Below are 25,580 nucleotides of genomic sequence, written 5' to 3'. Positions count from 1 at the left end.
ACAAGTTCAGAGTTTCACTCATGCACCAGCTTCAAGGAGGATAAACATCTCTGAGCAGACCACTGAGATGCCAGAAAGGACAAGTCCCGGTCTCTTTTCTTCCATCACACCTGCCCACATCACACACCTCGTCAAGGGGCAAGTGTGGCAAGACTCCCCTGAGCTTCCCACAAAGAGTCTCTTCCAAGCTCTTCCTAGAGTCCCCCCTAGATGGTCAGTGAGTTCCCTGGCCCTCACGCTCAGATTGCGGCCCTTGCATCTTGGTGTTGGACGATGGAGGAAAAATAAGAGGAAAAAGAACAAACAGGCCTGGGAAAGGGGTGTTGGAGAATGGGTTGGATGCCTTGTTCATTCACAGTATTTCTTCTGTGCAATTAGAGGATGAGGCAGTTGGAGAAAGCCAAGCCTACCTTGTTTTTAGAGAACCTTTTTGTTTTAAGTGTGTTTGGTCCCAGGGAGATCTGCATCCTGGGCATGTGTGCACTACCCATGGCACTTTCCTGGTCACAGGGGTGAGCTCAGGGTTGAGAATGTGTCCCAAGATGGTCAAATAGGATGTAACCTGAGATCCCTGCCCAGTGGCTGTGGAGAAACATGGAAACGTGGAGTCCTGACTTGCAGTTTTGCAGCCATCTGTGACCATAAGTTACCCAGCTTAAGGATGGTGCCAACACACGAGAGGAAGGAGCTGGGAAATCCACAGAGAAATGAGATTGGAGCCCTGATCAGCCTGACCTTGAAGTCCATATTACCTTGAGATATTTCAGTTATATGATCCAAGCAATTTCTTTTATTGTTTAAGCCAGTTTGATTTGGATTTTCTCTGACACAAATAAAGGCATTGTGACACACATATTTTATCTCATTCACTCTGTACAAGAAGCTTACCTGAGGGTAAGTATATTATATACCTTTTGCCTAGATGAGGAATTGGAATCCAGTGTTGAAAAGGTCCTCTGGCCAGGAGCAGGATTGGTCATATTGGATGATGGTGGAGTGTGTGAATGAGATGGAACAGCTTTTCAGCAGCTACAGGCTAGTGATACTTTCTGAGCAGAGGGGCTTGAATCTGGTAATGTATTTGTGTTATTGATTCATTAGAATAAATGGGCACATATGGTATATTTAGCAGCTTTGGACTTGTTGAAATTCTGCTAAATGGCTATATGTGAAAAATATGGGCATGTCTTAATAGGATGTATATTTGGAAAATATAATAATACTTTTAAATTTGTTTCAAAACATAGTAGAAATGCTTTTTCAGTTTTACCAGTCTATTTGAAATAGTAAACTGGGATAAATAGGATTAAATTTATTTCATTCATTGAAAAAAAAAGAAATATATTATCTTTCTGCAATCATTCTTTTTATTCTTTCAGGGTATTTAGTAGGTTTAAGGATACTTTTGTTCTTTTTCTTTGTACTTCTCGTTCTCATAATACTCTCCCAGGCTAAAATCCAGAATATGCAGATAGTAATTTAAAGAAGTGAGGATTCAAAAAAGAAACACAGAAATAAGTATTGATTTTAGGAAAGGTATATTATTTATTACATGTGGCTTTCCAGTTTTAAAAACTATTCTGTTATAACTCTATAATAAATGTAATAAATGTATATGCATATATTCGTTGGTAGGATGAATTTTATGAAAACATGGTAACATTATTTCTTTACCCCTACTTTCCATATGATTTTATGGTCAAATATTTGGCAGCACTGCCTTTTAACTGCAGTGATTATGTTTTGATAAATTACTAGAAGGAATTTGTTATTAATATAGGAAACAATGGAGAAGATAAAGACTCCTGAGGGGCCCTGGGTGAAAGTAGCGTTTTTGGAGGCCTCCATGGTCCTCGGCAGAAACACATTTTATGCTAAATGCATATTTAAGTGTTTGGCCTCAGGAAATATGTAACCCAGTTGCATAGGTTTTATCTGTATTAACCATCATGAATTCTTTCTTTTGAATTGTGTTCTTGATTTTTCCTACAGCGAATGGGTAACTAGTTCTCTCAGAATTCAGAAATTCACATTAATTTCCTGCTGCGCTTCCTGCTGCCATGGCCTGTGTTGGTGGGATTATCTTCTTATTCACGGGAAAGGAGCGGAAGGCCATTTGCATTTACCTTCTGTGATATTGCCAGGCTGCTCAGGAGTGAAAAGAATAATTTACGACTTGCTATTTATACATTTATCAAATGATGTGCCTCACGTTGTAGTTGATGCCACGTGTGCTTATATAACCATTTCAGAACATCTTTCCCTCGTGCTATTTACCATGAAGCATTGCTGTTTCTAGCAAGGTATTTGGTTATAAAAGATCTCATGTTGAACTAAATAGCAAGAGATATAATGAGGAGATAGGAGGAGAGAAAAAAATCAAGATGAGAAAATGAGTAGGAATGATTAGAAAAATATGTAAAAGAGAACAAGAATAAGTAGTCCGAAGCTAATACATTTTTTAAATCTTCAAATAAGTGTAGGGAGATGTTTTCCAATTGCCCGAGTATTCCAGTTTGTAAATTTCCCATTTTCGAGTAATTACAGATTAATAAAATATACTTGACACTAAAAGTTTTCTAAATAAAATTAAACTTTTACACCAGGCACGGTGGCTCACGCCTGTAATCTCAGCACTTTAGGAGGCCGAGGCGGGCAGATCAGCTGAGGTCAGGAGTTCGAGACCAGCCTGACCAACATGGTGAAGCCCCGTCTCTACTAAAAATACAAAAATTAGCCGGACGTGGTGGCGTGCGCCTGTAATCCCAGCTACTCAGGAGGCTGAGTCAGGAGAATTGCTTGAACCCGGGGGGCGAAGATTACGGTGAGCCAAGATTGCACTCCAGCCTGGGCAACAAGAGCAAAACTCTGTCTCAAAAAAAAAAAAATTAAACTTTTGATAATTCAGTATATCAATGTCTCAGTGCTCCTGAGTCATTGATATAAGTACCAAACATTGCAATACACCATGGTAGCTATAACAATATTAACCATAGAAAAATAATGAGAATCATCTAATCTCACCCCAGACAGCCCAACAGATCTTTCTGTAACAACCCCGAAAGTAGATCTAAATCAAGGTCCTGCCATTTATCTCACACCCGGAACCCAGTTTTTTAAACATCTTACGCAGAAAGAGCCACTCTTTAGGGGCGCCTGCTTCATCTCTGTAGTACCTCTCACTCCACTGAACTCAGGGTCCTGTTGAACCTCAGTTTGAAAACCAGAAGTCTAAAGTCTGTGCAGACATTTATCCAGGGGGAGGAACTGAGTCACAACCTCCTTACTTGGCTCTCCCTGTATTTCCATTCCTTAATCCTAGAGTGGAGTAAACAGAACCCCTTGCTCGCTCTCAGGCCTGGCAATTTTCCAAACCGCAGTGGAGATGAGGTTGAACTGGGGCTGAGCCTATGACATGTTCCGGAAAGTGCCCTTCAGAGTAAATCCTCAATCTTAAGTTGTTTATTCATTGTTTTCTTTCATAAATATTCTACATGAAAAAATTAGCCTTAGCTTGCTGGTTGTTTGGATTTGTGAATAAACATGACTTTGGGCCTAAATATATATCAACTTAGAAAAAAACAGAACAAACATCTAAAGAATATCTCACCATCCACGATGGGCCAGTACTGGAGCCCTAAAAAAGTTGAGAAAGTATTTCTTTGAAGCAGAATAGAAATAGAAAACTTGTGAGGGACCATTCTGTAAGCCTCATAGGAAAAAAAGCCATGAGGCACTTTAACTGAATGTTGCCTGCATCTGAGTGGTACCCAGGGACAAGTGCTTTAGTGCCTTTTAGACTTAAACAATAATCAACATGTTATGTTTTCCCTGAGACTCCAAACTTACTCCTGATTTTGTCTCCCTCTCAGAGATAAACAATCCTGAATTCATTAACTAGAAATTCTTAAAGGGGAATTTTTTTTTTCATGCGCCGATGGATTGTTGAGTCAGGTTAGATGTAAGAATTTTGAGTCAAGCATTTTTAATTTTTGTAGCACCAAATTGGATTGAATTCACATGGATATAGAGATATTGGTTACCACCATACAAATAAGGTTATCCAACTTCTAGACTGTTTTATACAGTGGCTAAGAGAAGCATTGTCTACCCGCTGTGGGACTCTGTTTCAAAATATACCATATTGTTTGCATTCTAAATTTTATTTTGTTGCCAGGAAGCAAATATCCTGAGGAAATTACTTATCATACACTAAGCCATTGCCTCCTGGGAGTCTTCGTGAAAAATTCCAAATCTTTCCTGAGTATGGACTCAGGATGAAAGCTAGATGCGTGGAAGAAGGCACTCCCCTCCGTTCTTCAAGGTGCACTATAATAAAAGGCACCAAGACAGTCTCTCTCTCTTTTTTTTTTCTTTCTGAGACAGGGTTTTGCCTTCTCACTCTGGTTGAAGTGCGGGGGCAAGATCATGGCTCACTGCTGCTTCCACCTCCTGGGCTTAAGTGATCCTCCTGCCTCAGCCTCCTGAATAGCTGGGACCACAGGTACATGCCACCTGGTGCCCGCCTAAAGGAAAGTCCCTTCTTAAGAACCATCTCAGTATTTGTTTTGCTTCAAATTGCCCTGAATGCCATAACATTTTGTTTTTGTTTTTGTTTTTGTATACAGCTTTGAGATCTAATTCACATACCATACAATTCACTGATTTAAAATGTACAATTCCATGTTTTTAGTATATTCACAAGGTTGTGTAACCGTTACCACATCTATAATGTTTTCGTCCTTCAGAACAGAACCCTGTCCCCCTTTTCCCCTCCACGACCCCCTGCAGCCCTACATCCACTTTCTGTCTCCATAGAGTTGCCTATTCTGGGTATTTCATATAAACGGAATCATACAATGTGGGGTTTTGTGGCTGGCTTCTTTCACTTAGCCTCATGTATTCAAGGTTCATTCATGTTGTAGCAGGTATTTCTCTCTATTGCCAAGTAATATTCCACTGCATGGATATACTACATTTTTTTTTTATCCATTAGTAAGTTCATAGACATTTGGGTTGTCCCTACTTTTTGGCTGTTGTGACTAATGGTGCTGTGAACATTTTTGTACGGGTTTTTGTGTGGACATATGTTTTTATTTCTCCTGGGTTTATACCTAGGAGTGGAATTGCTGGATCCGGGATGGCAACGTTATGTTTGAGCTTTTGAGGAACTTCTAGACCGTTTTCCAAAGTGATTGCAACATTGTATGTTCCCACCCAGCAGTGATAGACGGACCTTTTTTTTTTTTTTTTTTTTTTTGACGGAGTTTTCCCTCTTGTTGCCCAGGCTGGAGTGCAATGGCATAATCTCAGCTCACTGCAACGGCATAATCTCAGCTCACTGCAACCTCTGCCTCCCGGGTTCAAGCAATTCTTCTGCCTTAGTCTCCCTAGTAGCTGGGATTATAGGTGCCTGCCAGCATGCCCAGCTACTTTTTGCATTTTTAGTAGAGACAGGATTTCACCATGTTGGTCAAGGCTGGTCTCAAACTCCTGACCTCAGGTGATCTGCCCATCTTGGCCTCCCAAAGTACTGGGATTACAGGCGTGAGCCACCATGCCCAGCCGAGATCCATTTTTTCCCCACTTGTTATTGTTCACCTTTTGAATACAGCCATCCTGGTGGGTATGAAGTGGTGCTTCCTTATGGTTTTGATCTGCATTTCTCTGATGACAAATGATGTTGAGCATCTTCTCATGTTTTTATTGGCTGTATGTTTTTGGAGAAATGTCAAATCAGGTCACTAGCCCATTTTTAAAAATTGGGTGATTTATCTTTTTATTGTTGAGTTATAAGAATTATTTATATATTCTAGATACAAGTGCCTTCTCAGGCATATTATTTGCAAATACTTTTCCCCATAGTGGGTTGTATTTTCATTTTATTGATGGTATTGTTTACAGCAAAAATGCCATAACATCTGTGTTAACCATATCATTCCACCATAATTTGCAGTCACTTTGAAGGGCCTACACAACCCTGCTTAGATATTCAAATTTCCAGTAGGGAGTTGTATTCAGGATATATTTTTGCAGAATTAAATTCACCATGCTAGGTGCTTTTTACTTTTCCTTTTCTTGTGTAATCGAGCAAGGAAGGCAAGAGGGCTATTCAGCTTTGGGTCTCTCATGGTGCACAGGTGAGCGTGTTTCCAGGGAAATCATTTTACCTCTCGTGCAAGCACTCCGATCTTGTGGGTCTCAAAAGAAGTGGGGTGCAGATGGCTGAAGTCTGGTTTATTTAAATAGTCTTGTATGGTGTGCACCATTTTATTTTCATAAGGACAGGAGTTGGAACTGCATCCTCAGGCTGTAGCTATGATAAAAGTGTCAAAGAGTCTAATATGTGCAGCCCTGAAGTCCTACCGTGGGTGGCATTATGCTGCCTTTGCCCTCTTGGAGACACTCATCAAGGTGCTTTGCTGGCAGAAGGAAATCAGGACCCAAGAACAGTGATCTGATAACAGGTGCTGATTTAGTGCCTTAGGCTAAATCACATCAACCTGCAAAGTAAAAAGCTTTCTATTTTGGTTGCTGCGCCTCTGGGCAGCGTAATGCCTTTATATCTCCACCATTGGTCATGTGTTTTCATTTCAGGTCTTATCACCACAGAAAACAATCTTTTGGTTTGCTCTTTTCCATAAAATTTGTGTGCTATTTTTATTTTGATGTCACCTTTGAAAGATCTCAGTTGAATGTGTGAAGGGAAGTGCATGTGTGCTTGTGTGTGTGCGCATGTGTGTGCATTTCTATCTAAAATGCCACCTCACCTGGCCCTTTCACATTAAATCATACTCTACATGTTAATTTATTGTTCTAATATCACATTTCACGTACCAATCATTCTACATGCTAATTTTTTGTTCTAATGTCACATGGCATTTTATGTGCCTAGATAGGAAGCATGATATTTTAAAACTTAAATAGGAATGTCTATTAGAGACTTATAGATATCAATCCCGATAATATAATTGGATTAAGTCTTAATAAGCACATTTAAGCGTCAAGCAGAACTTTCACATCCCTATATTTAGTCTCATTCGTATTTTAGGCTATGTGACCACCCAAGGGTTGCCTTTTAAGGAGCTCGTAATCTAATTAAGGAGATAAGAGTCATTGTCTTGAAATTATTGTAAATGCTGTAAGACTTGGTGTCATCTACCTGTTGTAGATTGCAAACACAATATGGCTTTAGAGGGCTAGAGTGTCATTGATAAAATGAACATGGATCTACTGGCAACACCCAAGGCCCTTGGGGGCCAGGGCCCCTGTGCAGGTGACTTGGTTGCAGGTTGCAGCATCTTCCGCCAGACTCTGGTTGGAGGCAGTTCTAGGAGAGGCAAGAGGGATATTCCCAGTGAAGAGTGCCATGTGGTCGCAGTGAAGCCCTGGAACGGGCTCCGGCCTGAGGGGCCAGCTGTGGGAGGGCCTGTGGCACTGGCGCACATAGCCCTGGTAAGTCTGCGTTGGGTGAGGAAGGCTCGTAGTCTTCTCCTTCTTTACCTCCAGTAGTGTGGATCATTGTTTTGTTGTGGAAATATGAGTGGTTTGATCACAGTTTGCTGCTCCAGACGTCAGGCGCCCCATGTTCTGAGCACTGTCCATATTTATGTTGATTTCTTACAGCAAGCCCATGACAGAAGGACTTTTAGAAACTCTGACTCACAGGTAAGGCCCGAGGCACGGCATATGAGGTGCCTGGATGCTGCCTCCCACAGCTGGGGATGGCCCCGCCTGGGAAGCTCCCTTAGGGTCCCCGGTGAACCCAGTTCTGGCAACTTTAGTTACCCCAACAGGGAAGCACGCACCACTCTGGGCATTATAAAACATGGAGTTTATGTCTTTATTAATTTCTGATTTTTTTTTTTTTTCAGTTTTCCACATGCTCATTCCAAACCCCCAAACAGATCATATAAGCAAACCTATTTGGGGAAACGTTTTTTAAAAAAAGTAAGACATTCCTCATTTTTTATTAGTGAGCTGTTATGTTCCCATTCAAGTAAACTCTGAAACTTCCAAACACTGATATGAAAGCAATGATTTCCTAGATCATTTGTCCCTGTCACATCTCCATGCAGAGCTGTCCACAGGGGAATGTGCTGGTCCAGATGCATTTACGTAGTGTCGTTCACAGTGAAAAACTTTCAATTGGCAGAGACACCTCCTCTGGAGCTTTTCCATGGAGGGTTAATCAGGATGGAACTCTTCTTAATTTTATTTTTACTTCTTTCCACCTTTACGCACTTTGTTTCATAGTCTCGCCCTTTTCTCTTCGTGACTTCTAGGAGGGACATGTTAGGATGAGTTGGAGAAGTTCTTACCTCTCATCTCACCCCTTCCAACGTGTCAGCTTTGCGGCAATCCAGTTTCTGCCTAAAACAACCTCGATTGCCCGTTTGGTGGGTGTTGAGGGGGTCTTTGGCTCCTGTAACACCCCTGACTTGTTATCGCAAACAACAGTATAGGGCATTTATTTGATACACCTGGGCCACAGCCATTCCCCAGCCTCCCTTCTGCAACCTTGCAATATTCAGTATCCTTCCTATGCCTGTCACTTTGTCCAACTTGAGCCTTAGATCACCCGGAACGTGCTAGCCATGTTCAGGGTGCCCTCCCAATGACAGGTGTTGCCCAGGTAGAAGCATCTTCTGTCATGTCCCCTCCCACGACTCCCTCAGCAACCCACACTTCCATGCCAAAGCCCTTTACCTGGGCACCCTCTACTCCAGAAGGTGACTGGTCGGTAGCTGCCCCCATGCTAATCCCATTTATGAGGCCAAATGAAGCCTTTCAGATCCCACATCCCACACCATCTCCCGTGTGGCTGGTGGATGCTGGACTGGAGGAAGTCACTACTTGGCCTCCCAGAGCTCTGCCCCACCCCACACACTCTGAGGCTGCACTGAGTTCCTGTTTTAATTATGCTAAGCAGCGTGATCTTTTTTGAAAGTGCCATGGCCCACACAAGCCGAGAGCAGATGCAGTGATCTTAGCCAAGCTTCCCTGTCCCTTAGAAACCATAACTTGTATCATGCAGAGACCGCGGACAGGGAAGTAGCAGAGGGAAGGCTCTTTCTGGATCTGTGATGTTTGGTTCTTGATATCCCGCCCAGATCCCTTTTAGACTAAGCTCATGTCAGAACTTAACACTTAACAGATGTAGATTTAAGTGAATGTTTACATTTCCAAATGTTTAGGTCTCTTAGTGTTTGAACGAACTCATCCAGAGGGCGAAAGCAGAATGGGTTCCTAGGTGCCCCTGACCAACACCTCTCTCTCTCTCTCTCCAGATTTTCACTGTGGATAGACCATTGGCTTGCAGAAAACTTCCTCAACTCAGTGAACAGAAATATTGACTTGAGCCATTTTCAAATTTTTCTTAGGAAATATTTCAGACATGTTTAGGAATAAAAATACTGTAAGAAACACCTTTGCACCCATAAATTCAGCTTAAGAAATAAAGAAGTTATCGACACAGTTGAACAACATTTATGGTCCCCCAGTCTCATCCTTCTCCCTCCCACCTGGAGGCTACCATTTCCCTGGATTTGATGTCTACCACTCCTGTTTATTTCTTCCTGTTTTATTGTGTGTATCCTAAACACTGTATTATTTTTTGCAGTTTACATGTCATATAAAGGGAGTCACCTCGTGTATGCATGAATGCGTCTTGTTCCATATTGCATTCATGAGCTGTATCCATGCTGATGGGTAGCGCTTGGTTACTATGTTTGCTTCTGCGTGGTATTTCATCTGACTGTGCCAGCAGTCCTGTGTCAGTTGCCCTGGGGCTGGATGCTTGTTGTTTCCGTCTGGTGTTTCTGAGAGTGGTGCTGCCATGAATGATCTTGTGCATCCATCCCGTGAGCACCGTAGGGGCAGGTGTTGGGGGAGGTTCTCTCAGGTATATACCTGGGAGTGAGATTGCTGGGTCATGGAGCACACGATCTTCAACTATAGTAAATGTTACCAAATTTCATCCAAAGTCATCATATAAGATGCATTCCCACCAACAGTAGATGCGAGTTCTCATTCTCTCCCTCCTTGCTGTAGGTAGGACATCAGGCACTGAATCGCAGCCCATTGGCTGTGTGTGAGATGGTGTCCCACTGTGGCCGGAACACACACTGCCCAATGGCCAGTGTGGTCAGACTCCCTTCACATGTCAGGGGCATTGATATTTCTCTTTGCGTTCCTCATCTATACAGTGTTCTTGTTCTCCTTTTCTCTGTCTCTTTTAGTTAATTTATAAGAGTTCTTTACATATTCTGTATAATAACTCTTCATCAGTTACATGCGTTGTAAATGCTATCAAGTTTGTGGCCAATCTTTTAAACTTTTTTATACAGAAGTTTTAAATTTTTATGCAGCTGAATTGATTCCTCCTTTTCTTTACATTATGTGCTTTCTGTGTCTTAATTAGGAAGTCTATCCTCACTCTGAAGTTGTAAAAGTGATCTGTTATCTAAAATTTTTAGTTTTAATTTTAACGCTTTGGTCTTTAATGACTTGCATTCTTTGTGTAGTGTAAAGAATTGGAACTAGTTTTGTTTTCTGCTTTTTAAATAAGATAACCAATTTTTTTAGTGCCCCTTACTGTATTGTTCATCCTTTCTCCATTTACCTGCAAGGCCACCTCTGAATTCGCACAATTCCCTATAAGGATGGAGTCTGTTTCTGGCTCTATTCTGTTTCATTTGTTTAACCTATGTCAAAACCACACTGTCCTATTAACCATCAGTTTAAAAGAAGTCTTGATAGCTAATACAGCAAGTCTCTCCTACCTTTATCTTACTGGGTTTTCTCAATATTGTCGTAGTTCTTCTTGGTTCTTTATGCTCCAGGTAGCTTTTGGAGGCAACTTGTGATTGACACAACTCTTTAACCTAACTAGATTAACTTACTTTCAAATTAAATAAGATGTTTTAGGTAGAAGTGCTTTGTAACCAATGGAGTGCTATATAGATTTAAGCTGTCAGTATTTGCATCATGAAAATGTGATTTATTTGGATTTAAGAGCATTTTGTGTATTGTATGTATCTGCTAGTATATAACTTGCTTGCAAGTAGAGAAATATGGCTTGATTTCTGTCATTTTCTCTATCTAATATCATGTGGCTTGTGGCCTGTGGGTGCCCAAGAAATATTATCTGAATGGAATCATCAGTCAGGTTCTAAGATAGGCCACGTGGTTAGTTGTTTTTTCTTTTTCTTCTTTTTTTTAATACTTCTAATTCTTCCTTCATCTGTCACCATATTTTTGAGCTGAGTATAAGAGATTTTGTTTGTTTGTTTAAGAAATATTGGATATGCAGAGTATTTTAATAAATTGCTCCCTGCCTACAGGCAAAAGCAAGATGAATTTCAATAGGGATAATGTAATAAGAATGACTGAGTTTAAAATTTAATTTCCTACTGATTTTGATAAGACCAATTTCAAAATGCATGCATATTCCATTTTCCATTTCTATTCACTTTGTGCAGTGAGCTTCTTTCACTGATTTCTACACATCTGAAATTTCATTTTACTTAAAATATGCTACATGCAGCTATATTATTTAGTCCTGAAAATAGGGCAAGTGCAGCAACTTGTATGTTAAAAGAATTAGTGTTTTCTTCTCCCATTTGTTTATGCAACCAGTCTTTAGACTCTGGTAGGTTCTTATTCAAAGATAATCAGGTGGACTTCCTGCACTAAAGGATCTCAAAACCCATCAGGAATAAGGGATATTTCCAAATTCCCAAGACAGTGTGTCAAACAGGAAAACCAGGTGAATTTAGATCGGAAGAAAATCACATCTGATGGTGGTGACTCATTCATTTATCTTCACTGAGCAAGCCTTGATTGAGTTTCTACAGGGTGCCAGGCATTGCCTGGCTAAACATCTGAGAATAAGACAGACATTGTCTCTGCCCTTGGAGCCCATGGTCCACTTGGGAAGCCAGATGTTAAACAGTAACCTTGGCCAGGCACGATGGCTCGTGCCTGTCATCCCAGCATGTTGGGAGGCTGAGGCCAGAAGATCACGTGAGCTCTTGAGACTGGTCTGGGAAACATAGTGAGACCTTGTCTGTACTGAAAACAAAAATAAATTAGCCAGACATGGTGGTGCACCTGTAGTACGTGCACCTATTCGGGAAGCTGAGGCAGGAGGATTGTTTGGGCCCAAGAGTTCGAGGCTGCAGTGAGTTATGATGGCGCCACTGCACGCCAGCCTCAGCTATGGAGCAAGACTCTGTCTCAAAACAAAACAAAACAAAACAAAACAAAAAAAACACCACCCTCACCCATATACGGAAGAGGAGAGGCTGGGTGTCCCTTGCATCATGACGGAAGGAGCTACTCCAAGGAGGTGATCAGGCAGGGCTCAGGGAGATGGTGGCTTCTGCTCTAGGCCTTGAGAATGACACATGGAGGATGGAGATGGAGTGGGAAGGAGACCTGCCTTGGGAAGACGCACACAGAAGCCTGTGTCGTTTCTCCCAGCACTTAACACGATCCTCACATTACTGAGCCAATATTGGGCTAACACTCCTGCTAATCTGGCCCCTCCCCCTGCAGCTTATTTGTTTTTTGTTTAATAAGAGTAAGACGTTCCATTTATGTCTCTTATTTTGTTCATAAATTCATACGTCCGTTGGTTGGTATTTTTAGAGATACATATCCCATCATCCTGCAAGTGACGTGCTGTCTTCCCCGTGTCATGAAGCTTCGTGCTTCCCCTAGCGCTGATGAGAAGGCTGAATGGAGCAAGCCAGGAGGGTGCCCTCGGAACTGCCTTCTTGGTTGACATGGATTGATTAATTACTTCCCTTTGGTTGAGGCAGCTATTAATCTGCCAGTCATAATTTCTTCATTTTATTCGGTGTATATAATGAGAAAACCTTGTTAAATTCTTCCTGAAAACCAGAGACACTGTTTACCATTTTCCCCACACCTACCCATCTGGTAACCTCATCAGAGGAGAGAAGGAAATCAGCGTATATTTCGTATGACTCTCCTGATTATTGTTGATCCACTGCTTCCTCCCTAAGACGTTCTCAAGCTAATTTCCAATCTCCCTGTCTGTAGTTAGCAGAATTTACCTTTCTAAAAACCTCTACCTACTTTCAGTCCTTGATACCAATCCAGTGCTTCTTCAAACATCCCCAAGAGTGGGTGTTTGCATTTGGCACGCACCAGGTGACTCCTGCTCTGGAATCTTTAATTATTTCTTAGGATGAAATTTATCTGGAGAGATTTTGATCACCGAACCTGGGACAATAGTTACAGACCTGGACAAGCAGCAGTAACCCCTGAGACAGGTCGGGCTGGGCCCTGCCCGGGCATCGGACACCCCACTGTTTCAACCCCACCTGGGGGACCACTTGAGAGGGAGCCGTGTCTGATGGGGATGAGCGGAGTCCTGGTCAGCTGTGGAATACAAAGATGGAGGCAGGAAAGAAGGGAGGTAGGAAAGAGCGGTGCTGTGTGCTTATACAAAGAAAACCCTTGTTGTTTCCTGGACTGCCGCAAAATCTAGCAGAGTTGGGACATGATTTCTCTTCCTGACTCCATTATCTCAGAGAAAACAGGCTTCCTATTCCTGACGCAATGGGAAAGAATGTTGTATAAACAGAGGCGCTTAAAGCCAAAATATTTAGAGCATCTACCCACACCAACCACCCGTGACTCAGTGCATCATGGGCAGACTCCAGGCTGTTTCACCAAATGTCTTCAAGTTCAGAGGGTCATCTGATTCCAACTTCTCCATCCGGAATTGGTTTTGAAATGCCATTAGCTCCAAATGTGACTTTTTATTGTCCCTGCCTATCTACTTGGTAGAGAATCCAGTCTTAATTTTGCAAACCATTTAATTTATCCATAAGCCTCTCTAAACCATTCCTGTAAGAACATAAATGCCTATAAGAAAATAAAAGCATGGTCTGTCTGCCCCCATTGCCTTTTGGAGGGATTCCTTCCACACCAGGTTAGGGAGGAGAACAAGGCATCATCCTGAACAGCAGGGAGGGAAAGCATCAAAGGAAATCAGAACGGTTCAACGGGTTCAACAAATGCCATCCTGTGCTCCAATTTGGCCCCACAATATCTTCTCTCTTCCTTTCTCCCTGCTCTCTCCTGAGAAGTGTTTTGTTTACTTTCTGCCTGAGAGGTGAAATAGTAAGGAAAATAATAGCAACAATTATGGTCATCAGGAGCATGTGAAATCAAACCATGCCTCTGTGCAATTTGCAGGTGTCTCTGGGACTGCTCCTGGACCCATTTAGATGGGAACAGAGTAGAACATTTTAATAGGGAAGAAAATACCATTTGCACAAAAGCTCTGTCTGTGGCATGACTGCAGTGGTTCTGACAGGAACTGGGTGATGAAAACCAACAATAGCACGGTGCCCGGCTGGGGCTGGCACACCAGAGAGCCGAGTCCTGTAAACTGGAGCATCCCACCAGCCCGTGGACTCTGGAAATCTGTTTCTATTCTCTTCTCAATGATGCCGTCACCCATCAGATATTTCTTTCTCTTGATGTTTAATAATATGAAATGGTCATTTTGAGGCTACTAGTTAAATCCATGAACAATTCATGAAAATTTTCGCTTGCCTACAGTGTCTGTTAGAGCTGCAATCTTGCATATTATCAGCTCCACGATCATTGCATTCCAGAATGATTGTTTCCAAAATCACTTAAATTTTCTTTATGTGTTAAATGTCTCCTCTATCTTTAAGCCAATCCTCCTACCTTTTTTTCCCAGAAGAAGAGATGCTCTTCCTCCTTCTGAAGCCAGTTCCTCCTCCACCCTGCAGCCCAGCACCCCCTCCATCGCCGTCCTTTTCCCCAGCTCTGTGTCCTGTAGATGCTCAAATGGCCCCCGTGGCCTGGCTGCCAGGTGTTGGCTTCACGTTTGTCTCTTGTCCTTTTTTTCTCCCTTCAGTGACTGCCACCTCTTCAGAGATGAGCTGTCTCCACCTGTTGAGTCCCATTCGTCCTCGGGGGCTGTGTCCTTTGGGATGGCCTCACGGGGTGCCTCGCCACCAGCTCTGGCCTCTAGAGACTCCATTCTTTCGACTTACCCTGTAGCCTGTGTCCCCAGCCACCTGTACCCCTCTCTTGCCTCCCATGGCATGCACTATATTGTTTCTTTTCCTTTCTCTCCATCACTTTGTCTAGTTTTCGTGGGTGAACACCATGAGCCGGTGCTCAGCATCTGTGGCCCCTCCCTGTGTCCTTTCTCCATCTGCTCCCATGACTGTGCCTGACATCACATGTGCCCATCACCCAGGCCTCTCTCTGCAGCTCCCAACCAGAGCATCAGTGGTGAATCACCACATTCCCCTTGAAATCCCCCATCACCAGCCTGCGCCCATCACCCAGGCCTCTCTCTGCAGCTCCCAACTGGCGCATCTGTGGTGAATCACCACAGTCCCCTCAAAATCCCTCTCACCCCTACATAGCTTGTCCATCCACAGTGGGACAGCTCTGCTGGTCCCACAGTAAAGAGTTCAGTGGTGGAAACCGCCCACCCTGTTTGTCTCCCATATTCAGGCCCAATGTTTCCTCACAGAGTGTATTAGTCAGGATTCTCTAGAGGGACAGGATTAATAGGATAGATGTATATGTGAAAGGGAGTTTATTAAGGAGAATTGACTCACACCATCACAAGGTAAAGTCCCACTATAGGCCATCTGGAAGTTGAGCAAGGAAGCTAGTGGTGGATCAGTCTGAGTCCCAAAACCTCAAAAGTAGAGAAGACCACAGTGCAGCCTTCAGTCTGTGACCGAAGGCCCGAGAGCCCCTGGCAAACCACTGGTGTAAGTCTTAGATTCCAAAGACTGAAGAACTTGGAGTCTGATGATCGAGGATAGGGGGCATCCAGCACAGGAGAAAGATGAAGGCCAGAAGACTCAGCAAGTCTGCTCTTCCATCTTCTCCTGCCTGCTTTATTCTAGCCTCACTGGCAGCTGATGAGATGGTGCCCACCCAGATTGAGGGTGGGTCTGCCTCTCCCAGTTCACCGAGTTGAATGTTAACCTCCTTCGGCAGCGCCCTCACAGACACACCCAGGAACAATACTTTGCATCCTTCAATCCAATAAAGTTGACAGTCAGTATTAATCATCACACAGAGTATTATTGACCATAAACTCAAACCGACCTCCTTCCTTGATCATCACTTGGACCTTACTGCCTATCTTCCCCGTGGCCTGTGACCCCTGTCTGGAGGCCGCCCCGCCTTCCAAAGCTCCTGCACATCAACTCTAGTGAGTGCAGTTTGCCTGGCATCACAGTGCAAGTCACATATTTTAAACCCATTGAAAGCCTTTCCCTTTCTATGAGATAGGATACCAATGACTCTTCAAAGATTTCCATATCCAAACCTTGTGTATCTTATTTTAGGCTTTAAAAAACTGGTTGGATACTATTACAATAAGTTCTAAAAGCCATTCTACTTTCAGAGGTCTTGGCCTCTGACCAGGTTGGATTTGCTTGGCTCAGGATTGACTGATGAGGGAACCCCATTCCTTTATTGGTAATACATTGAAGGGCGTTTTCCTCCAAGTAGTTTTATGTGTACCCATCCTTATTTTATACCTTTCTGCCTGTCTTCCTCAACTAGTAGATCACGTAAGGACAGAATGACTTCCTTAAGATCATTTAACATTAGACTGGATTCTCTCCTTAGAAACATTAAATGTGTTTGTTTGACTTACATCACTGAGAGGTTGAGATTCCTAAAGATTACTAACGCATAAAAATATGTGTCTGCCTGTCAGTGGCAAAATAGAACCAGCTGTGACTGCAGCACCTTTCTAAATTTCAGAGAGGAAAAAGGGCTTCCAATCACAAACGTATCTGGGGATTGAAGTCCCAGTGGACAGCCGCAGTCTGTGTGGGTGGAGGATACAACCACTTCCCTGGGCAGCTTTGCTGTCTCTGAACTTTGCTTTTTGGGAATTATGAAATAGCATCACAGAGCTTTAGGGTACAAAATTGCATTCGAAGTTTATTCATTTTGGCTGGGCGCGGTGGCTCATGCCTGTAATCCCAACACTTTGGGAGGCCGAGGCAGGCAGATCACTTGAGGTCAGGAGTTTGAGACCAGCCTGGCCAGCATGGCGAAACCCAGTCTCTACTAAAATACAAAAAATTAGCCGGACTTGGTGGTATGTGCCTGTAATCCCAGCTACTCAGGAGGCTGAAACATGAAAATCGCTTGAACTTGGGAGGTAGAGGTTGCAGTGAGCTGAGATCCCGCCATCACACTCCAGCCTGGATGACAGAATGAGACTCTGTCTCAAAAGAAAAAAAAAAAAAATTATTCATTGCAACTTCTTTGTTTATTTGGGTGAGAAAACCAAGACCAAGAACTTTGGCTTAGGTCACAGAACTAGTTAATTTCAAGACTAATGTTAGAATCCCAGACCAAGTTTCCAGATCTCCTTCCATTATGTTATTTTGCCTCTTTTATCTTTTTACTTCTTTTGTTTCTTTGCATCTCAATAAATACTGGATGGAAAGAACTTTGGTGTTCTGAGAACCTTATAGCAGAAAAGCACTATGAAGGTGATATTTTAGGACAGATCTTTGAAAAATCTGTGTGTTTGGGCTGGGCGTGGTGGCTCATGCCTGTAATCCCAGCACTTTGGGAGGCCAAGGCGGGAGGATCACGAGGTCAGGAGATCGAGACCATCCTGGCTAACACAGTGAAACTCCGTCTCTACTAAAAATACAAAAAATTAGCTGGGCATCATGGCGGGCGCCTGTAGTCACAGCTACTGGGGAGGCTGAGGCAGGAGAATGGCATGAACCCGGGAGGCAGAGCTTGCAGTGAGCCGAGATTGCGCCACTGCACTCCAGCCTGGGCAACAGAGCAAGACTCCGTCTCAAAAAAGAAAAATCAATGTGTTTGGACAGACAAGTTTGTTTTGTTTTTTCACATGTGACAATTTTTTTTATAAGATATTTGTTCTGCTTACTAAAATAACACATTTTATTGTGAAAATTATGAGGGAAATAAATTTTAAAAAACTCAAATTATTTAACATTTTCTACTTTAAAATGACCCTTGTTAAATTTTTTATTTCCTCTGATTCTTTCTTCATGTATACATATGTGCAGTTCTTTAAAAATTTGAATCACCTTCTAGAAACTGTTTCATATCACTTACCAATACATTTTCAGAATTTTACCGCCACCATTAAATATTCCACACATACAAGTATAATGGTCACACATCAAATAAAGTAAGCTTTATTTAGTTAATCATACATTTTTAATATTAAATTCATTTCGATTTTTATATTACTAAAACTCCTATGATGAATGGTCTTGAACACAGAATTGTCCATGCACTTTTATTCTCTTAGGGTAAATTCTCAGAAATGGAATTGTTAGGTCAATGGCATGAACAGAATAGTCTGTTCATTTACATTTGTAATGGTGTTACCTGAGTTATCTGAGATTTTTACTCTCCTATATTCTCAGAATTTTTGATATCATTTTATCATTTATAGAAGTTTGACACATTAAAAAAATATATTTTAAGTATTAGTGAGTTTGAAGTTTGTTCATATGTTTATTGATTGTGTTAGTCATCTGTTTAGATCTTTTGCCATTTTAATTGAACTATTTGTCTTCCTGATTCGTAAGAGCTCTTTATATATTAAGAGCTCTTGCCTTTTGCAAGTTTTTTTTTCTGAAAACCAGTTTGTGTTTACATTTTTTAATGGAATGTTTTGACTCAGGTCAATTTTAATGTAACCAAATCTATAAATTATTTCCTTTATAAATTATCTCTTTGCTCTTGTACCTGCATGAGAAAGATCTATACCATTCTGAGATTTGTAGACCTGGTTGCCTGTACTGTGCTGGCTATATTATAATTTTACTCTGTTAACACTTCATCACAATAATTCCAGTTGACTGTAGTGTGAGCCAGCATATGGTTTTAGAACTAGCTATTTACCCACAATCTGAAATACTACTTTTGTCAAATGTTCTGTTTTTATATAGTCTTTTTTTCTGTTTTATTCCATTCCATTCCATTCCATTCCATTCTCTTCTATTTCATTCTATTCTATTTTGTTCTGTTGTATTCTGTTCTGTTTCTCTTTCTTTCTCTTTTAGCTCTGGTGTTACCTATAAAGAATGTTTCTTCCAAACGCTCAGAATCCAGAAGTATATGTTGGGATTTGATTGGGATTTAAGGTCCACTGAATTCTCCTTTGACTTCATGCCGCCTTCTTTGGTGCTCACACTGCATCTGAAAGCTTCTTTCTGCTGTGTCCTGTGCCCTTCTCCTGAACTGCTCTTTTGCTCACTGGTGTCTGTTGAGGTTGCATCAGTGGTGAGCTCTGAGGTCTTGAGTGACTAACATGTCTGTTTGTCCTGTTCCTGTGATAACTGTCTCAGCTCGACGTTGAATTCGAGTTTCAAACATACTTTCCTTCAACCTTTCATGCTGATGTTTTTGGTCTCCGATGTCTAGTGATCCTTTTGTTATTGATTCATAAGGAATATAATTAGGATAGATCGCTGGCATGATCTGTTCCCAGAAGGCCTATTCTTTGAGTCACAGTAGACATGGCCAAGAGCAGTTTCCCTGTAGAATGTAAGGGCAGACCGCAAGTGGGCAGGTAAGAGTGCCCTCCTGGAAGGTGAAGCGCTGTAGTACAGTTCTCTGCGGTGGCTGCCTGCCTGCCCTCCCCCGTCCCTTTCTGTGCTTCTGTCCCTCTCATCAATCCGGGCCTGATATAAGGACAGGCGTTGATTCAGGTTCTGATTTCTTCCCCTCACGTATGAGGCATTACATATAGCAGAATGGTCAGGAACACTGACTCCGGGCTTCTGCGTTCACATTCCAGCTCCTCACTTATTAGTTATAAGAACAACTAGTAAGTTCCTCACCTCCTAGTTCCCTTATGTACAGTGAGATTCACAGATTCTGCCTAGCCCATAGATTGGGTGAATAAGTAGCCCCTGTAAATCCCTGAGGACAGGCCGGGCTTGTCAGCCCCTCGCAGCACCACACTGGGGCCCTCTTTCCCCGCAGGTGAGTTCCCTGGTTTTAATCTGAGGTGCAGCCATCAGAAGCTCTCTGCAGGCCAGGACTCCACATAGAGTGGAGAATTCATTATCCTGTTGATTTCCGCATGACCCTCGTTACTATTTATAATATGTGACTCTCCAGTTCCCTCGAGAAGTCTTTCTCTTTCTGCTGGTATTTGTTGAAGTCACTTTCTCTACAAGCCAGGCCCATCTCTTGCCCACTTTTCAGGACTTCTGAGAACTTTCTGGTTCACTGCTGCGCCCTGGCTGGTGATTATTTTTTAAACAGAACGTCCATCATTTTCTCATTGTCTAAGCTCTGAGTGATTGCTGTATTGCAGATGCTTCTGTCTTCTGCAGGTACAGTGGATCCAGCCAGTGCCATCAGTGTGGGCTGGCTTGGGTTTGGGGGCTGTTGTCCACAGCCTTCTGTCTTGTAGAACTCAGTGTGTAATACACACAGGCTCGAAGGTGGCCATGGTAGGTACACTGATGAGATTTTAGTAAAAACTAAATGCTGGGTTAGTTTTCTGGGGCTACTGTAAGAAACTACCTCGAACAGGTGGGATTAACCAACAGGAGTTTATGCTCTCACAGTCCTGGAGGGTGGATATCCGAGACTATACCGTGGGCAAGACCAAGCTCTCTCCAGCGCCCTGGGAGGATCCTTCCTTGCCCCTTCTGGTTTCTGGTGGCCCCAGGCACTCCTTGGCTGCCTCCATCATCTCAGGGCCGCTTTCTTGGGGTGTGTCTGCTTTCCAGTGGCCTTTTTAGAAGTCATCTTGGATTAGGTAGTCATCTAGTCATCTTGGATTAGGGCCACTCACCTCCTCTGTGATCTCATTTTAACTTATCACATTTGCAGTGACCCTGTTTCCAAGTCAAGTCACATGTTTCCAAGTCAAGACATGCAACATGTCTTTTTTCAGGGGTGGAGGGCACACATCAAACCATGCCCCATGCCGAGTGCCATTGGGATGGAAGCAGCGACACTGTGACTGGTCTAAAGGCATTCTGCTCATCCCAGAAGGCACTCCAGTGTGGCACTGTTGGTTGCGTTGAATGATGGTAACATCTTTCCGAGGTGCCCCCAGGGCCTCCCGTGGAGGGTGTGTTTGTGAGTCCTTGCACGCTGGCCTTTTCCATCACCTGCATCTATGAAGAGTGCCTGGGCGACTGTGAAATGCCTGGGCTGCAACCTTTTTGTACCTGATGCTCAGTGAACATTGCTCTCTGGCATCTTCTGGCATTTAATATGTAGAAGAGAATTCTAAAGTTAGACCGAGACAACCTGTTTTTCTGCTTTTGTGATGCTTGTAATTAAATAATGCTCAGATTTGACTCTTCATTGACTGTGACATGGCAGGCAGATCCATTTTACTTGCAAAGGTTTGTGTGGGTTGGTTTTAATCTGTTTTTAAATCCAGCAAGGCCTTACTCTAAGTTGTGTCTTTGATGATCTCTTCCATTCCCTTATTTATGCTCTTTGCCTGGGGCCATCACTTATCCGTTAGTGTTGATTATACTCACTGCCTCAATGAGGTTTTTTTTTTTAATTTTTTAAAATGAGTTTTATTGTGTATATTTAAGGTGTACATGATGCGACGGGAAATGATTAGAGACAGTAAGAAGGTTACTGTAGGGAAGCACATTAACATAGACATGCTTTCAGTTACGCGCGTGTGTGTGTGTATTGTGCGGCAAGAGCAGCAGTAATCAACTCATTCCACACGAATCCCCTGTATAGTACAGTGCAACGACCTGAAGTCCTCAATGAGGATTTTAATTGTGCTGCTGCATTTCTGGATTCTTCTGGGGCAGGCTGATGGCATGGTTTTCACCCTAAGTCATGCTCCTCACCAGGCTCCATCTTTAGGTGTGCCCAGCCCTGAAATAGGATCTGTCTCCTCCTAAAGCGGGGTCTGACACGGAGCTCACACTGGGAATCTGTGAACTTAATCTTACGTGGATGCTGTATCTGCCAGACCCTAATGACTGATTCTTACCAGCGTTTAGTAGGTTCTTGCTCCTCGAAGCCTATTGATGTAGGAACTAGTAATTTACTGTTCTGATTTTATTTCCCACTATGTCCAAGTTTTAAGCAAAAAGTATAAGCAAAACAAAAGAAGCAAAACCAGAAGGCTGCTCTAATCAAATAGATTTAGTCTTTATCATCCTGATGATGCTTGCCAGTTCCAGCCCCTGTGTCTTTGCTTGAGCTGTTTTATTTCACCTTGGATGCCCTCTCCACAGCACAGTCTGTATTCCCCCCAGTTCCCTTGCCTCCTCCTCTGAGCACCCCTAATCAAGCTGCCCAGGGGCCCTTCTTCCTCTGGCCCTTCCTGTTCTTGTTTTCTGTGTATCTCACTTGGATGCCTGTGGCCTCGTTTGTCCTTGGGTTGGTAGGTATGATCTTGTCTCCCAGTAAGATCCCAAGTCTCTCTCCATTCTATTCATGCCACAGTTTAGTTTATGTTGTATATCAAATCTAGGACTTAGAAATTTTGAAAATGTTTCTAACAAATCTGATTTGTATGGGCCAAAGCATTGGGTGAGAGTCTTCTGTAAGACTGATAGACCATGCTCTGTTTTTCATGCAGAGATGCTGGAGACACAGGTGATGTGCACCCATTTCTACCAACAGTCTCTATTGGAGCTGATAGTAAAAGCTGAAAGTTCAATTTCCCAGTTTCCCTTTAGGCTCTTGTTTTCCGCGACTTAATGAGGATAAAATACCTGAGGGTAGAATGACATTGTTCATGCAGCCTTCCATGAAGCATGACTGATTTCGACTGATTTCAATTCTAAGGGTACAGTCCCTCCTGTCAGGCATAGAAGATACTCTGACCATGGAGGCTGGGTCTCTTTGGCCGGTGAATTGAGCTGGGTTATTTTTCAATTCCAGTGTGGATATGTAATGGCAGTAATTTAGAACAAGTGTTCACAAAAGTGCATACTTAGTGCTGCAGATTAATACCTCCCATCCTTTTTCTTTCTTTATGTGAAAATGAGCAAAGGAACCCCAGGAGGGGCCCTGGAATGCACTGTGGTTTCTTGCTGAGCTGTTGAGCAGACGCTTTCTCCACGCTGGCTGTGAAACATAAATTCACTTTTGGCTTTTGCTGGTGGTAGGAGGAGACTGGCCCCATAGCCATCATTTTTATTTCAATCTGACCACCTGTTTCCAGAAAGCCTGGGGTTCTTTTATAAAGGACTTAAATTTTGAAAGAGTAGTGGCAACCCCAATGTTACTAATTTCAGCTCTGACTCATCAAGGGCTTAGAGCTTCTTCCTCCTTTTCTGCGGGGGCACTCCCTTGCCACCCACCTCCTAGATGCCCTTAACCACCCACTCCTTCTCCTCCCAATTTGGAAGTCAGCCCTGAGAAAGCGACAGTGTTCCTTTTCCATCTACTTGCTGGAACACAGGTAGTTGCACCTGGCCACCTATGCATGGCCTCTGCTGGCCAGGTTGACAGTGAGCACGGAGGGCCATTGGCTGCCGCACCCTGTCTGTCATGTGCCACTGCCCAGCTGGACTGTCTTCGGGCTCCGAGCTTCTGGGAACCCTGTGCCCATCATCAGGGCAGAGTAGCAGCCCCAGGTTACAGGGCAGCAACAAAGCCCACATTCTGGAGTTGAGATCAGACGATCTAGTTCCACCTTTGATTGTTTTTCTGTACAAATAGGAATTATGTACATGCAAGGCTACAAATTAGATGGCAAAATCAGCCAGAGCGAGAGGTTGGGGACGGGCAGAATTTCCCCAGATTCTGGTGTCTCAGTGACGTGCTGCAAGTTCCCAGCGCAGGGTCCCTGTGGAAAGGAGGCAGCAAAGGGATGTCATGTGCCCAAGAGGAGTCCCCTAAGACCCCCAGTTCAGGTGCATGATGCTCTGTGTGGCTAGGGCCTGTGGAATCCAGTTCAGCCACCCTTCATTTTTTCTGCAGAAAGCCACCCCTGCAGCAACTGGCTGGCCCCACCTGGAAATTATAACTTAGGTCTGTGAGCAGCTGCACACGCTCATAGGCTGTTTCTTTGCGGAGATTTGATTCTGCTGTCCACCTGCTGAATGTGAAGCTGACTTTGTGGAGGTCTTTGTTCCTCTTGTTAAACCGCACTCAGGGAGCAGTGGAGGGTGAGGGCCCTGGGATGGAGCCGAGCTCCTGCCTTGTTTACTTCAGACCCCAGCACAGTGTGTACATTGGGGAGCAAAACGAAGGTCCCGTGTTTCTTGGAAAGAAGTTCACTTTTAGTTCATGATACGAAAATTCTCTAACCATCACTGGGGTCTCAATTTTCATTCATTTTATGCTGCATATTTTGCATTCAGACGTGATAAGAAGCCAAACAGATAAAAACAAAATAAATTCACTGTTGTGGCTGGAACCTGAGTGAGTGAGGAGGGCGCAGGGTCTCACTCTCACCTCCTCGGGGTTCTTCCCCACAGGGCAGAGAGCGCACAGTCCCGGAAAGTCCTGCCATGAATGACAGCAGCCAGCAGGAAGTCAGACTCTACCCGCTGTGCTAGTGAGGCCAGACGGCTAGTTTCAGTGCCTTCAGCTGTGGCTTTTCAGAGACGTGGGCCCTTCATCTTCTACTTCTGAATCCACTTATATGTTTTACATTTTTGTATATATATATATAATATTTATTTTATGCCGGTTTGCTTTTTTTTTTTTTTTTCCAATGACAGACTTCAAAAAGGGCAGACTCTTTCAAGAAAGATGTTATATCACTGCATTAGATATTCAGGAAGAACTAAAGTGTTATTTTTGAGAACCCACTCTATGCCAGGTACTGTTCTGGGAGTTTTACATGCGTAGGTTCATTTATTTCTCACAACCACCAATCCAGGTAGGACCCCCTCATTCTACATAGGAGGGAACTGAGGCCAAGGATGGGTGAGGAGCTTGTCTCATGCCACACAATTAGAGTGATGGCGATTAGAACTGATTTTGATGGTACATTTCTCTTGTACTTATGAAAAGCAGATATGAATCTCTAGTCTGTGCTTATCTCATCTTCCTTGCCTCCCTCTGTCCCATGCCAGTGTCCAACCAAGCCTTTCTTGGGCCTGTAGGGCTCTGACCCAGGGTCTCTGGACTGTGCACTCTTGTGTTTCAGGAAAATATCTCCCTGAGTTCATAAAAGAAAAATTATTTCTTCCTTATGTGTTAGTCTAATGTCAGAGTTCCTGATGACTGGCCACTTTGCTTCCACATGGGGATTTGGGGGACCCAGGCTGCTTCTTTGTATCGCTCCACCAGCCCCAAGGGCCTGCAGTTAGCTGGGAGAGAAAGAGACTATGAAAGAAGCACCTGCTTCTTAAAGGTACACCATCCAGACACACTCCATTGGCCAGGGCTAGTCACATGACCACACCTGGCTGCAGGGAGGGCTGGGTAATGTAGTCCCCACTGGGAGGCACCTGGCGGGAGCCCCAGCGTATGGCAGGAGCAGAGATTTCTGAAAGCTGTTGGCTCCCTCTGCCCTGGAGGTAATGCTGAAATTTGACTTTGTGTATAACTGATGTGTG

General features: G+C 43.3%; 1 protein-coding gene across 3 annotated transcripts in view; it reads left to right on the top strand.

Annotated features, from left to right (window-relative positions):
- Nucleotides 1-25,580, top strand: part of RPS6KA2 (ribosomal protein S6 kinase A2) — a 443,982-nt gene that overhangs the window by 253,458 nt on the left and 164,944 nt on the right. The gene's annotated exons all lie outside the window — the stretch shown is intronic.

The sequence above is a fragment of the Pongo abelii genome, chromosome 5 (genome assembly GCF_028885655.2).
Source record: "Pongo abelii isolate AG06213 chromosome 5, NHGRI_mPonAbe1-v2.0_pri, whole genome shotgun sequence".
NCBI lineage: Eukaryota > Metazoa > Chordata > Mammalia > Primates > Hominidae > Pongo > Pongo abelii.
Note: the sequence above shows the minus strand (reverse complement) of the source record. Positions and strands in the feature narration are given on the sequence as shown.